This window comes from Schistocerca americana, chromosome 3 (genome assembly GCF_021461395.2).
Source record: "Schistocerca americana isolate TAMUIC-IGC-003095 chromosome 3, iqSchAmer2.1, whole genome shotgun sequence".
In the NCBI taxonomy this organism is placed as follows: domain Eukaryota; kingdom Metazoa; phylum Arthropoda; class Insecta; order Orthoptera; family Acrididae; genus Schistocerca; species Schistocerca americana.
This window is the reverse complement of record NC_060121.1, coordinates 301,546,181-301,562,013: the sequence shown is the minus strand read 5'-3', so window position 1 is coordinate 301,562,013 and position 15,833 is coordinate 301,546,181. Positions and strand designations below refer to the sequence as shown.

The window sequence follows — 15,833 nt, the reverse complement described above, 5'->3', positions numbered from 1 at the left end:
TTTCCTTGGGAACAACCTGGACGACATATCCACTTATTAAACGGTCGAGACCGCTAACACAAAACGACACAAAACACTAAAAGCGAAGTGAAGTGACGGAAGCACAAGACAGCAAATCTAGTAAACAACGTAAACAACGAAAGTAGTCACGGCTTGCACACGCTATTGCGGAGCGAAGGCACAACACGTGCGACCTGCACGGCGTCGCAAGCGGAACTACGACTGAGCTATACCCCCTTTCACGATCTTTCTGTTCCCATAACTTAAGGAAAAATATTATACTCTGCCTGGCTAAAGACGTCTAATCGACCAAAATATTGCGTAATCATTATCTCTCAGTTATATATTAGCGTTAAACGATATAAATATCAAAAATACTGGACACTTCGCGCCTGGAGAAAGTGCGAGTCGGTGCCTTCACCTTAATGTCAGAACGCGAAAATTGCACTAGTAGCTTTTTTCACGCAAGTTCTGTTCGTCCGTTCTCCGTAATCGTTTGGTATCTGATTAAACTGACATACTCGCCTATGGCTTTCGCAAACGAAAATATCATTGTGACCCCGACGTGGTTTGAACACGCAACCTTCTGATCTGGAGTCAGACGCGCTACCGTTGCGCCACGGAGTCGACGCTGCTTAGGTCTTGTCATGAAAAGGTTCATCGAACACTTGCTGTACCGTTCAAACCTAAGAAATAATGACAGTAGGATCCACGAGACACTCGTCCCAGATGTACTTGCTCTGGCGGGGTGTAACTCAGTGGTAGAGTGTGTGCTTCGCATGCAGAAAGTCCTCTGTTCAAATCCCAGCTCCTCCAATTTTTGTTTCTCCGTGCAGCAGTACATGAAAACTTTTGCCTATCACCATATTCTACAAAATTCAGTGTACAAGATTCTTCCCCCAAGCAAGTGGATTTCGTACAGTTCGACCTCATGGTGGGAGGACGATGACCTGCAAGACCCTGGGCTGCGAACCCCCCCATTGAAATGTTGCTCCAAAGCCTTCGGTCTGGCGTGCAGGGTGCATCTCAAACATGTATTTGCAACTCACCGCGACAATCGTCATTTGTTTTTTCGAGATACTGAAAAATGAAGGGGGCACCCGGGTTTGAACCGGGGACCTCTCGATCTGCGGTTTTTTTTTTTTTTTTGCTAACCAATTGCGCCACTTTGTTTTGCAATTGAGTTTAAAGTGTTTCAATTTTTTTTATTTATTTTTTTTCTTTTAATCGTTTTTTGGTGCTTCTGTTTTTATTTTTTTTAAACGAAATCCCCTCCTTTAGGGACAGCCGTGAGCATTTTTTCAAGAAGAAAATAAAAAAAGAGGTTTTCTCATCTCGGATCCAAGTGTATTCTGGTGATCCATGTGCACTGTTGGAGGGAGGTACCGAGGGGCAGTGGCTGAAGTCAGGACACGAGGCAGAAGCAGTGGGGCCTCTTCGCGGCACTACAGGTGCTCCGCGTCCAAACCCACCCCCACACTCCCGGTTCACTACCCTATTCCCATTGTTTTGAATATTATTTTTAGCATATTTTCAAAGTTCTTGCCATGATTCTTGTATTGAAGAGTTTTGTGAAATTCGGTTGCCATATGCATTTTGAATGCGACAGGATCATCATCCCCAAGTTTGTTAAAGATGTAACTATAATAATTACCCAGTAACCAACTCACAGTATTATTTTTCGTCTGTGGGTAAAACTTAAAATCAGGTCGATAGATCATCATCGCCTGGAGATTGGCGGGAACACTGCGAGTGATAAGTGCGACTTGTTGCTGAATCCAGTTCCAGTTGTGGAGACGTTCCCCACAGGTGCATCTGTGCAGCACGGTATCTGTGAGGTTGCAGTGAAGACAGAGGTCGGGAGCACTCAGCCCTATCCGGTGGAGTCGCTCATTGGTACTTATGATATTATTGACTGCTTTGTACCACGCAGTACGAGCATCCGAGCTCAAAACAGTGGAACCAACGTTTCGCCATACTGCATCCCATTGGACTCCACTATATTTGTTAACAATCGGATTCTGGCTTTCGTGTTCCCTCCTTTCCGCCAAAATTGCTTTTGCCGTTAAAGACTGAGTTTGCCGTAACTGGTGACTAAGGTAGCTATACTCGAGATAATTAATACTCTCTGATATGTTTAAGCCGGTAACAAATAGGTTGAACATTCAGCGGAGATTCAAGACTGTGTGGCCGGACAGCATGAAATAACTGTGCCGTAAGACCATGAGGTTCATCCTGTATGATTGCCGCCGTACGTGACACGTACAGAGCCAGTGCTTTGCGTCGTATGTCAACCAATCCCATCCCTCCATGCGTTGGGTGTAGTGCTGCTGTTCCTGCAGATACACGAAAGATCTCGCCTTTCCATAGAAAATTCGTAACCTTTGACATGATATTTTGAGCCACTCCTGCAGGAATAGGAAGAACCTGCGCCGTGTAGAAGGCCTCAGATAAAACACACGTATTAATCAACGTAATTCTGTCAAATTGGTTCAGACTTCTGTGGTAGTTATCAATTACTGCACCGTTGATTTTGTGAGCCACATCCCTCCAGTTCGCCGCCGTCATGTTTAATATTGACGCCTTCAACACTATCCCTAGAGCTTTAAGTTCATTGACGTGTGTGGCACATGAAATTTGAAGACGGTCAAGGCCCCGCAGATTTAAAAACTTGCTTTTCTGTTCATTGATGTGTGCTCCAGACGCCTGACAGTAGGTCTTGAGGACAGCTTCAAGCGCAGTGACGTCAGACTCATCTCTGATAACAATCCCAACATCATCCGCATAGGCTCCTGTTACGGACTTCACTCCTGAGATCGTTAAACCACTAAGCTTCGCCTGCAGGTGCGTGAGGAGCGGCTCGAGCGAAATGACGAACAGCAACATCGACAAAGGGCTGCCCTGAGGGACACCTCTGTCGATTAGGAGCCGTTTCGTGAGTTGCGAATTTACTGAAATTTTTGCAGTGATTCCGATGGCTACATTTTTTATTATTGCGATCGCGGACGGTAAGAAGCCCAAGCGCCGCAGTGTCTCTAGTAGGTACGTGTGATTGACAAGATCAAATACCTTAAAAAAATCGAGAAAGAGCAGACCACATTTTACGTTGCTGGCGTCAGCGAGCGCAATAATATCCCTATAAAAGGCGACCGTTTGCAGTATAGTCCGCCGAAAAGCACATGTTTGCTGTTTGTAGCTCGTGCAGTTAAGATGAGGCTTCTGCCGCTCACTTCCAACATGCTTTGCAATCTTGTAATCGGAATTCAGTAGTGATATCGGCCGAAGATTTGTTACAGATTTTCCACCTCTGGTCTTAGGGAGGAGAACAATTTTACATTCTTTAAACTCTCCTGGAACAGACTGCCCCTGCAAGACCTCGTTCACCATGTCTGTGATCTTCGCTCCGACTATGCGCCAGTACTTTTTATAAAATTCAATGGGAGGACCGTCAGGCCCAGGGAACTTGTTAGTAGGGGAACTGCAGATGATGTCGAAAACGTCTTCGTGACTGAAACCCGAAAAAAGACTTTCACTTTCGTCTGCAGTTATCCTCGAAGGAAGAACTTCAAGGAGTTGAGAAGCGCTGTCTGCATGGGGAGCGTTTGAAGTGTAAGTCCTGACAAAGTAGCTGTAAAGTTCCCTGACGATATCGCGTTGATTTGTGACCGTCGTGCCATCTTCGAGTTTAAGTTCATCAATGAAAGCCCTCCTTCTATTCTTCGCGTGCTTGACAAGGTGATACAAGGCCACCGTTTCGTCTGCGCGTACTGATTTTACTGTGGATCGAACCTTAAGTCCTTCTAACTGCTCCCGTTTCAGACTGATTAATTTAGCTTTGATTCTCTGAATTTCCCCGATTCTAGTAGCCGTGGCATCCGCTCTGTCATACAAATCTCTTAATACGGAGTAATAAAATTCCATTGTCCTGCGAATTCCAGTAGCCCGTTCAATACCAAAGGACATAAGAACCCTGCGCAGTTTGGGCTTCGCTTTATAGGTCCACCATGCTATAATGCTAGGGAAGGCATGAAGAGTGCGGAGGCACTGGTCCCAAGCACGCCTGACGGCCTCCTCCAGGTCTGAGTCGGTTAATAATGAAAGATTAAGATGCCACTGATTTTTAAACCAGCGCGTGGGTTAATGTTGTAAGTTGATACACGCAACCACGCCACTGTGGTCTGAGAAGCTGGTAGGAATAGTTTCTACATTTAATAAGTTAGTTGCCAAGTGTTCAGACACATAAATCCTGTCGATCCTGCTACAGGAATTTCCAACGATGTGTGTGTACCTCACTAAAGTTGGGTACCGAGCTTCCCAGGTGTCCTTGAGTTTAAGATCGTAAACAAGACGGTTTAAATCAGGTGAATAATTAAAATTCGGTGTCTGATCTTTTCTGGACAATACACAATTAAAATCACCTCCAATGATCAGCTGCGGAGGATTGTTCCGCAGTAAATAAATGATATCTTCCTTATAAAAGCGTGCTCTGTCAGCTCTACGAGTACTCCCGGAAGGCGCGTACAAATTAATAACAGTCACGCCAAAAATAGTGACACTCAGTCCTCGACCGGATTCTAATCTTTCAATGTGGGCAACTGGAATACCTTCCCTAATTAAGACGGCCGTCCCCACGTTCGTTTCTGGGGAAGAATTAAGTATTGCAACAAAACGGGTAAGGTTTATTTGCTGCAAGGCCACCTCTTGTAAAAGGGCGACGTCTGTATCCGACTCGTAAAGATATTGTTGTAGAGCACGCACCTTGACGTCAGAGCGGATCTTGTTAATATTTAACGTTGTTATTTTATATGCCTGCGACATACTGAGACCTATGCAGGATGGGGGAGGAATTAATCATCGCCAACGGTCGGATCGTCATGCCATTCCATTTGTTTATCCGGTTGTGAAGCCAAGTCATGCTCGTTGTGTTTGCCCCCGGCATCTTTATTCTTAGTTTTCTTTCGGACAACGTTCACATTTGGTTGGATTCTGTTCCTGCGGCGCCCACTATGAGCCATCTCGGCAGACGGCGGCGTGGGCGGGTCGTGGGGAATGTCAACGGCCGACGACGGTCCCGACACTACGGCCGGAATCACTCGCGCCACCCCCTGCGGGTCCGGGGATTAGAATAGGCCCGAGGTATTCCTGCCTGTCGTAAGAGGCGACTAAAAGGAGTCTCAAACGTTTCGGCCTTATGTGATGGTCCCCTCTCGGGTTTGACCTCCATCTATCCAAATTATTCCGAAGAGCGAGCCAATTGGGGAAGGGCACCTTACATGGTGCACTGTATCCTTCGTGCAATTAGACCTATTGCCGTCTTTCTCGTCGTTGCGATGGTGTCCCGCTCGTTTTCGATCTCATGGGCGATTACCACGCTGCACTCTGCAGTGTTTCTTTTAACTGTGACGACGACCTTGGCCATTTTTGCACCTAAGATCCAGCACGGTAGCCAGTCCGTTGTGGTGGGGTCGCCATGTACCCTCTTGGTTGTAGCCCCCTGACAACACAGGGATCGCTCTACTGATGCCTGCGCCGTTCACTCCCCACGTATGCCAAGGAGTAGATGCCCATCTCCCTGGGGCATCGGGACTCCCGGCAATGGCCATCCTGCCAGGTGGCCTTTGCTGTGGCTGGGTGGCGCCCGTGGGGAGGGCCCTTGGTCGGAGTAGGTGGCATCAGGGCGGATGACCCGCAATGAAGCGTGGTACATCATCTGTCGCTGGCGGCCAGCCGCCAGCAGTCTCTAAGCGTTCTCGGGCTCAATTTAATGCTGAAAAGTACAATCCGAAAACGTTCCCCTCTCTGGCCACGCCGTGGGAGGAACGTAAATCTCAGGATGGCAGTAGCACTTATTCGCCCCGATTCTTAGTTTGTACGAGAGCTGATGGGGAGTCTTTTCTCTCAACAAAGCCTCAGTTCTTCGTCGAGCATTTAGAGGACAAGTTTGGGGAGGTGGAGGGCTTGTCAAAAATGCGCTCTGGATCGGTCCTGATCCAAACGGCATCCTCTGCCCAGTCACGACGGTTACTTGCTTGTGATAAGTTGGGGGATGTTGCTGTTACGATCACACCGCATAAGAGTTTAAATATGGTCCAGGGAGTTATTTACCATAAGGACCTTCTTTTGCAGTCTGATGACGAGCTGCGCGCCAACTTAGAGCGCAGAGGTGTACATTTCGTCCGGCGCGTTCATCGGGGTCCGAAGGAAAATCAGATAGCTACCGGTGCCTTCATCTTGGCCTTCGAGGGTGATACGTTACCGGACAAGGTCAAGGTGATGGTCTACCGATGTGACGTCAGGCCCTATATTCCTCCCCCAATGCGGTGCTTCAAGTGCTGGAAGTTTGGCCATATGTCTTCCCGCTGCACTTCCAGCCTCACATGTCGAGATTGCGGACGCCCGTCTCATCCCGATACTCCATGTGCCCCGCCTCCCATCTGTGTCAACTGTGGGGAGCACCATTCACCTTGCTCGCCGGACTGCAGAATCTTCCAGAAAGAACGCAAAATCATGGAATATAAGACCCTGGACCGACTGACTTATACTGAAGCCAAGCGGAAATACGACCGATTACATCCCGTGCGAATGACGTCCTCCTACGCCGCCGCTACGACACCTGTGCCCGCCCCATCAGTTTCACGACTTCCAGCCAGCTCGATAACCAGTAAGACTCCTCCTGCCCCCTTGCCAGTGGGGGGCTCTACCCACCGGGTTGCTCCTGCGCCACCTACCTCAGGGGCAACACCATCCCCCCCATCAGGGACGTCCGTCCCTGCTTCTAAGCCGGAGAAGTGTCCAACTTCTTCGGCTTCTCACGCTCGCAAGGGGTCCCTCGGGTCCCTCCCTTCCCAGGTTTCCACCAGTGGGAAGGCTGACGACCGCCAGTGGCGTAAGTGCCCGCAATCAGCTGGTCGACGGGCTTCACGATCCTCCTCAGTCCCGGAGACTGAATCGGTGAAGCCCTCCCAGCCAGTTAAACCCAAGGAGCAGCGTGAGAAATCAAAGAAGAAGAGCTCTAAGCCCAAGGAATACGCGGTGGCAGCCACCCCACCGCCACCTTACAGCTCTGCGTCTGAGGACGAGGTGGAGATCCTGGCGTCCGCTGAGGACCTAGAACTCGCCGGTCCCTCAGACGCCATGGATACCACTAGCACAGGTGCTCAATCGGAGGCAGCAGGTGACCCAGCGGCGTAATCTGCCTTCCCCGTCCTGTCACGCCTTTCTCAGCCATGGACAATACCATCCTCCAGTGGAACTGCAGCGGTTTCTTCCACCATTTAGCTGAGCTCCGCCAACTTCTCAGCCTTCGCCCTTTCTTCTGCATTGCTCTCCAGGAAACTTGGTTTCCGGCGATGCGAACCCCCGCCCTCCGTGGCTATCGGGGTTATTACAAGAACCGAGCAGCTTATGAAAGGGTGTCTGGTGGCGTCTGCATTTATGTCCTTCACACTCTGTACAGCGAATCTGTCCCTCTCCAGACGCCTTTAGAGGCTGTCGCTGTACGCGTGTGGACGCCACAGGCTGTTACCGTCTGCAGTCTTTACATTCCACCGGATGGTGATGTCTCGCAGCATGTCCTGGCTGCACTGGTCGCCCAATTGCCGCCACCTTTCTTGCTATTGGGCGACTTCAACGCTCATAACCCTCTGTGGGGTGGGTCAGTGGCAACAGGTCGAGGCGCCATCATTGAGCATTTATTGTCGCAGCTCGATCTCTCGCTGTTAAATGATGAAGCCTTCACACACTTCAGTGTGGCGCATGGCACCTACTCCGCCATTGACCTTTCAATCTGTAGCCATAGCCTCTTACCGTCTGTCCAATGGAGTGTGCATGACGACCTGTGTGGTAGTGACCATTTTCCGATCTTTTTGTCACTACCACAGCGCCACTCTTCTGGGCGCCCTAGCAGATGGGCTATGAATAAGGCTGACTGGGACTTGTTCTCCTCCACTGCCGCTTTTGAGCCTCTCTCTACCGATGACATTGATGCGGTGGTTCAATCGGTCACCACCGGCATCGTTACTGCCGCCGAATCTGCCATTCCCCATTCCTGTGGGTCCCCTCGGCGGAAGGCTGTGCCTTGGTGGTCGCCTGAGATCGCTGAAGCGATTAAAGATCGCCGGCGGGCGCTCCAGCGTCACAAGCGACACCCCTCCCTCGACCACCTTATCGCCTTCAAACGGCTGCGTGCGCGGGCCCGCCTCCTTATCCGCCAGGGCAAGAAGGAGTGTTGGGAGCGGTATGTGTCCACCATTGGCCTCCATGTCACTCCCTCGCAGGTCTGGGCCAAGATTCGACGCGTCTACGGCTATCGGCCACCTGTCAGCGTCCCTGCGCTCTCACTGAATGGAGCAGTTTGTACTGACTCCGACGTCATTGCCAATCGCTTAGCAGAGCATTTTGCTATGAGTTCCGCTTCTGCGAATTACCCCCAGGCCTTCCGCTCCATTAAAGAGCGGATGGAACGTCGAAGCCTTTCGTTTCGCACCAACCACCCGGAATCTTACAATGCTCCATTCAGTGAGTGGGAATTTCGCAGTGCCCTAGCTGCTTGCCCTGATACCGCTCCTGGGCCAGATGGCATCCACTGTCAGATGCTGAAACACCTTTCAGTGGACTGCCAGCGGTGCCTTCTCGATCTTTACAACCGTCTTTGGGTCGAGGGGGAGTTTCCGTCGCAATGGCGGGCAGGCATTGTCATCCCCGTTTTGAAACCTGGAAAGAACCCTCTGGAGGTGGACAGCTACCGTCCCATTAGCCTCACCAACGTTCTTTGCAAGTTGCTTGAACGGATGGTGAGCCGGCGCTTGAATTGGGTACTGGAGTCTCGGGGCCTTCTGGCTCCATCTCAGGGTGGGTTCCGTAAAGGCCGCTCCGCCGCCGACAATCTGGTGAGCCTGGAGTCGGCCATCCGTACTGCCTTTTCCCGCCGTCAGCACCTGGTCGCTGTCTTTTTCGACATGCGGAAGGCGTACGATACGACGTGGCGTCATCACATTCTTTCCACGCTTCATGGATGGGGTCTTCGGGGTCCTCTGCCGATTTTTATCCGCAATTTTCTGTCGTGTCGTACCTTCCGCGTGCAAGTCGCGGCCTCGTATAGTTCCTCCCACGTCCAGGAGAACGGTGTGCCACAGGGCTCTGTTTTAAGTGTCTGTCTGTTTTTAATAGCCATTAACGGGCTTGCTGCGGCCGTGGGTAATTCTGTCTCTGCTTCCCTGTATGCTGACGACTTCTGCCTTTATTACAGCTCTACTGGCATTGCAGCTGTTGAACGTCAGCTACAGGGCGCTATCCGTAGGGCGCAGTCTTGGGCTGTAGCCCATGGGTTTCAGTTTTCGGCAGCCAAGACCCGCGTTATGCATTTCTGCCGGCGCCGAACAGTCCATCCTGAGCCGCGGCTTTATCTTGCCGACGAACTCCTTGCTGTGGTGGAGACCCACAGGTTTTTGGGGGTGGTTTTCGATGCCCGGTTGACTTGGCTGCCTCATATCCGGCAGCTCAAACAGACGTGTTGGCGGCATCTCAATGCACTCCGGTGTTTGAGTCATACCCGCTGGGGAGCCGACCGCTCTACCCTGCTACGGCTCTACCAGGCGTTAATCCAGTCCCGTCTGGATTATGGGTGCCTGGCATATGGTTCAGCATCCCCGTCTGCGTTGCGGGTGCTGGACCCAATTCTCCACAGTGGGATACGCCTTGCCACTGGTGCTTTCCGCACCAGCCCTGTGGACAGCTTACTCGTGGAGGCAGGTGTCCCTCCCCTGCGGTTCCGACGCCAACGTTTGCTGGCCGCTTATGCTGCCCATGTTCTCAGCTCGCCCGGGCATCCAAATTATCGTCTCCTGTTCCCGCGATCGGTCGTCCATCTGCCAGATCGTCGGCCCCGGTCTGGTTGTCCAGTAGCGGTCCGCGTTAAAGAGCTTCTCTCTGGGCTTCAGGTTTTCACTGTTCCACCTACTTTCCGGGCTACTTTGCATACACCCCCATGGTGTGTTCGTCGCCCTTGCCTTCGGCTGGACCTGGCACAGGGCCCGAAGGACTCAGTCCCTCCAGAGGCCTTCCGCCGCCGCTTTTATTCTCTCCTGGCCACGTATCAGGGCTCTGGTATTGTCTACACTGACGGTTCGATGGTTGCTGGTCGTGTCGGGTATGCGCTCACTCTAGGGGACCGTTCCGAACAACGTTCCTTGCAGGATGGCTGCAGCGTTTACACTGCTGAATTGGTCGCCATCTTTCGTGCCCTAGAGTATATCCGCTCCTGCTCAGGTGAGTCCTTCGTTATCTGTAGCGATTCCCTGAGCGGTTTACGAGCTCTCGACCAGTGTTTCCCTCGTTCTCGTCTGGTGATGGCTATCCACGAGTCTCTGCATACTCTTGCCTGTTGCGGCCGCTCTGTGGTCTTTGTGTGGACCCCCGGTCATGTCGGTATCCCGGGTAACGAACATGTTGACCGCCTGGCGAAAGAGGCCACCAGCAAGCCATCTCTGGACCTTGGCCTCCCAGAGGCTGATTTGCGGGCAGTCTTCCGCCGCAAAATCTTGGCGCTATGGGACGAGGAATGGCGCGAACTGCCATTGTCCAATAAACTCCGTGCTGTCAAGGAGACGACGGCTGTGTGGCGGTCATCCCTGCGAGCCACTCGCAGGGAATCGGTAGTTCTTTGCCGGCTCCGCATTGGCCACTCCCGGCTGACACACAGTTCTTTACTGCGCCGGGAGGACCCTCCTGTATGTCGCTGCGGGGCGGCTTTGACAGTGGCCCACATTCTGTTGGCCTGCCCCCTTTTAGCTGTGGTCAGGCAGACATTTGCGCTGCCTGATACGCTCCCTACCCTTTTAACAGACGACTCCACTATGGCTGACTTAGTTTTACGTTTTATTCGGGCAGGGGGATTTTATCATTTAATCTGAGTGTTTCTGTTTTATTTTATTGTTTTGTGTCGACTCTGGCGTTTGGCCTATGGTTTTACACTGATTTTTTAATGTGTTTCTAAGTGGTTGGCTTTTCCTTTTTTATTTCTATGGTCGGCCAACCACCGTCCATCTCTATGTGGTTTTCGTTCGTTTTGTCTTGTCTTTGTCTCAGTCTCTCCTGTTCTGTATCGTCTGTGATCTCTTCTGTTCCTCGTTTTTGTTCTCTGTGGGTGTTCTATGTCTTTGGAAAAAGGGACCGATGACCATGGCAGTCTGGTCCCTTTAATCCCCCAAACCAACCAACCAACCAATCACTCGCGCCGTGTCCTCCGGCGGCAACCCAGCTGCGGAAGTACTTTCGCTGTCAACACGTTTGTTATCAAACTCCACATGAAGTGGTGTGTTGACATTTTCCGTCACCGACTGCTGTTTATGTTCGCGTTCCGTGTTATGACAACATTCCTGTTGTGTTGCCGTGTTGCGAGCCGCCGCCGTTGGCTGTTCGGCATCCTCAGCTAGAGGCGTGGTTTGTTTACTATCACGACTGTTTACGCCGTGGTGAACCCCTGCAGCGACCTGCTGTTCACATGTCGGTCGGTCCACCGGAACCTGTTGCTGTGGTTGGTTGGAGGGCCGACCATCCGTCCCCTGCGACGCCGCGACAGCAGCTGAAATGTCACTATGTGACATGCCAGAGGAAATATCGTCTACTAGAACGGAACCTTTTAAGAACTTAGTATCAGATCTACGTTCCTGCGAGTCCTGTCTCTTTGATTCTGGTGTACTGTGGGCTTCGTCCTCAGAACTACTACCGTCACAAGTCCTACGCCGTTTGTTGGTAGCAGTGTCTCCGGTCGCAAGTGTCGGTTCGTCCGTACTTGTCCGAGGCAAGGTTGGAAATTCCTCAATGCGCACGACTTCCGGTTCAGGCAACGCAGCTACACCCCCGGCTGTAGCACTTTCTGCCGCTTGATTATCGGTAATAATCTCCGCGAGCGTTAGCCGTTTCCGTTGCTGTAAGGAATTTTTTAAGACGAAAACCCGTTTAGGACAATCTTGACGCATGTGGCCACTCTCATTGCAGATGTGACACGTCAAAGTTTGACCAGAGTACGTAACTTGAACCATGTAATCAAATGGTTCAAATGGCTCTGAGCAGTATGGGACTTAACTTCTAAGGTCATCAGTCCCCTAGAACTTAGAACTACTTAAACCTAACTAACCTAAGGACATCACACACATCCATGCCCGAGGCAGGATTCGAACCTGCGACCGTAGCGGTCTCGCGGTTCCAGACTGTAACGCCTTTAACCGCTTGGCCACCCCGGCCGGCGAACCATGTAATCGCAAACCATAATATGGGAAGGAATATTGACTTTCACATGCATATCTACTGACCGAACACCACTGAAACACTGCAAGCGATGTTGGCTAGACCAGCGTTCATTTCGAATCTGTTTGACATCCCCATACTTGCTTAACACATCTTTTAAATAACAATATTCAACTTCCGGGGGCAGATTAAAAATACGTACATTTTTATATTCTACGTCGGCATTAGTAACGGTGACGGTACTTACAGAGTTATCCCGATGCCGGAATTCAACTCGCCCGCCATGCTTCATGAGTATCTTATCCAGCAACACAGGGTTCAGCAATTTGACAAAAAAACAATATTGCTCCATGTCGTAATATGCAGTGTGCACCTGATCAGAATTGATACCAATAACGTCCACTATCCAGTCATGAATTTCCAGTGACGTCGGTTGTACGTGACGGGTTGACTTTTCAAATTCAAAGCGGAGGGTACTTTTCCTGGGAAATAACCTGGCCATATCAGAAATTAACAAGCGGTCGAGGCCGCTAAATAATAACAACGAAAACGGTTAGAAACTCCAAAACAATTAACGGAAAATTTCACTGCATTTCTAACAGAAAGTAAACACAACACAAATATCACAACTCGCAAACTCTCCGGTTAACAGCGCTCTCAGCACGTCCGTGTAGCTCCGTGTCTCAAGCGCGACTAGAATGCTCTACGACTGAGCTATACCCCCTTTCACGATCTTTCTGTTCCCATAACTTAAGGAAAAATATTATACTCTGCCTGGCTAAAGACGTCTAATCAAGCAAAATATTGCGTAATCATTATCTCTCAGTTATATATTAGCGTTAAACGATATAAATATCAAAAATACTAGACACTTCGCGCCTGGAGAAAGTGCGAGTCGGCGCCTTCACCTTAATGTCAGAACGCGAAAATTGCACTAGTAGCTTTTTTCAAGCAAGTTCTGTTCGTCCGTTCTCCGTAATCGTTTGGTATCTGATTAAACTGACATACTCGCCCATGGCTTTCGTAAACGAAAATTTCATTGTGACCCCGACGTGATTTGAACACGCAACCTTCTTATCTGGTGTCAGACGCGCTACCGTTGCGCCACGGAGTCGACGCTGCTTAGGTCTTGTCATGAATAGGTTCTTCAAACACTTACTGTACCGTTCAAAACCTAAGAAATAATGACAGTAGGATCCACGAGACACTCGTCCCAGATGTACTTGCTCTGGCGGGGGTGTAACTCAGTGGTAGAGTGTCTGCTTCGCATGCAGAAAGTCCTGGGTTCAAATCCCAGCTCCTCCAATTTTTGTTTCTCCGTGCAGCAGTACATGAAAACTTTTGCCTATCACCATATTCTACAAAATTCAGTGTACAAGATTCTTCCCCCAAGCAAGTGGATTTCGTACAGTTCGACCTCATGGCGGGAGGACGATGACCTGCAAGACCCTGGGCTGCGATCCCCCCCATTGAAATGTTGCTCCAAAGCCTTCGGTATGGCGTGCAGGGTGCATCTCAAACATGTATTTGCAACTCACCACGACAATCGTCATTTGTTTTTTCGAGAAACTGAAAAATGAAGGGGGCACCCGGGATTGAACCGGGGACCTCTCGATCTGCAGTCGAATGCTCTACGACTTTTTTTTTGTGTCATTTTGTTTTGCACCCTAAGCAGGAATCATACCCCTTTTTTTTCTTTTTTCAGACGCCTTAGCCACTCTTTTTTTTTCTCTTTTCTTTCAACTTTTTTTTTTGCATGCGGATTCAGGCATAGAATGCAAGGCCTTTTCAGGGTTCTGCGAAGGCCTTCACGGCTACCGTAGCGGCCCTGGGGCCCACGAAGTCGCCACCGTACTTCGCCCTTAGCAGCAATCCCCTACTTTGGCATCGCAAACTCCGATATTTTATCCGCTATTCGTCATTGCGTACTTCATCCGATGCCTTGTTTGTCAAATAATATTTTTAGCATGTTACCATACAATGTCTTGTTGTGTCGTTGTCCACATATTTTATAATATTCCAGTAATACATGTTGCTCATAGTCCAGTACGTCGGGCAGACCGAGGTTATTAATGACATAATTGACATAGTTCCCCAGTAGCCATAGGGTAACATTATTCTTCTGAACAGGGAAAGCAACGCTTTCGGGGTTGACGAGAATGTCGACAGTATGGTGTCTGCCGTCGTTCCTATTGATAAACGCCACCTGTTGGCGGACTCTGTCCCAAATGACCTGGTAGCCGTTGCATATGAGACGATGCCGTAGGGTGTCTATCACATTACAACGTGGACACTGATTTGTGTCACTCAATCCTATAGACTGTAATCTTTCATTTGTGGCAACGGTATTATTGACAACCTTGTACCAGGCACCGCGCACATTGGTGGACAGTACTTTATTGTTTATATTCTTCCATATATTTTGCCAATTTCGGGTGGGATATTTTGATTCCATTCTGTTGCGATTGTCCTTTGTAGTAAGGCAATCCATGATGGAACTACAGTTTCTTTTGGTCCTATCCGCGACAATGCAGTGCAGGTAACTGAGTTCTAAATAGTAGAATCTGATGTGCTGCAATTTGTAAGATATTTTACTTATGTTAATAGGTGGTTCCATACTCTCCGGTGTAAGGATTTGGAAAAGTTTCGATGATAAATTATTGTGGCGGTCTTCTAAAAGCTGAAGAGGCGTAGTTTTACGGCGGATATCGGTCAGTCCGAGGCCTCCTTCTCTCGGTTTTAATGTTATAGTACTGGCTGCCACTTTAAATATCTCACCTCTCCAAACATACTTGCAGATGAAGCTCATGATGGTTTTGGATATCGTTTTAGGTATCGGCAGTATTTGACCTACATATACTGCTTTCGAAAGGACAGCGCAGTTGATTAATTGCACCCTTTGGATAATGTTCAAGTCTCTAAGGCGGTTCATTATTAAAGTACCTCGAATACTATGTAAGACCTTCTTCCAGTTGAATGTCGTTGTTTGCAGGGGGCATCTGTAGAACCTCGCACCTAACGCAGTGTGATGGTCTACAGACCTGGCCCATTCGAGGGCAGTGTTCCTGAAGCCATGGAGATTTAGAAAGGAGCTTTTCATATCGTTGATTTGCGCTCCCGTTGCGAAGCAGTAAAGGCGAACAATCTCCCTCAGTCTTACAACGTCGTCATTACTTCTGACGATGACACCGACGTCGTCGGCGTAAGCGTTGGAAGCGTTACTGACCCCTGAAATTGAGATGCCTTCTAATTCCTTGTTTAATCGTTTCAGCAAAGGTTCTAGTGCTACCACAAACAGCATCATTGATAAAGGACTTCCCTGCGGGACACCATTTGCTATTTCGACATCTTGAGTATAGTGTCCATTTATTAAAATTTTGGTTTTCATGCCTTGCAATAGATTTTTTAAGACAATTAAAAATTTGTCGTTAAAACCTATATGCATCAGAGTGGTAAATAAATATTCATGGTTTACCCTATCAAAGGCTTTAGAAAAGTCGATAAAAACGAGGCCAGCCTTCGTCAATGTCGTTGAGAAGATACTGATTATGTCCCTGTATTCGCAGACTGTTTTAAAAATATTCCGA

The 15,833-nt window shown here is 49.4% G+C and overlaps 3 non-coding genes across 3 annotated transcripts; 1 reads left to right on the top strand and 2 right to left on the bottom strand.

The window, feature by feature from the left end:
• Positions 1-555: 555 nt before the first annotated feature.
• On the bottom strand, positions 556-627 carry Trnaw-cca. The gene has a single exon. It is a non-coding gene; the product is annotated as a tRNA-Trp (tRNA).
• A 12,661-nt stretch (positions 628-13,288) lies between these two features.
• Positions 13,289-13,360, bottom strand: Trnaw-cca. The gene has a single exon. It is a non-coding gene; the product is annotated as a tRNA-Trp (tRNA).
• Positions 13,361-13,479: 119 nt separating this feature from the next.
• Trnaa-cgc lies at positions 13,480-13,551 on the top strand. The gene has a single exon. It is a non-coding gene; the product is annotated as a tRNA-Ala (tRNA).
• The last annotated feature ends 2,282 nt before the right edge of the window (positions 13,552-15,833 follow it).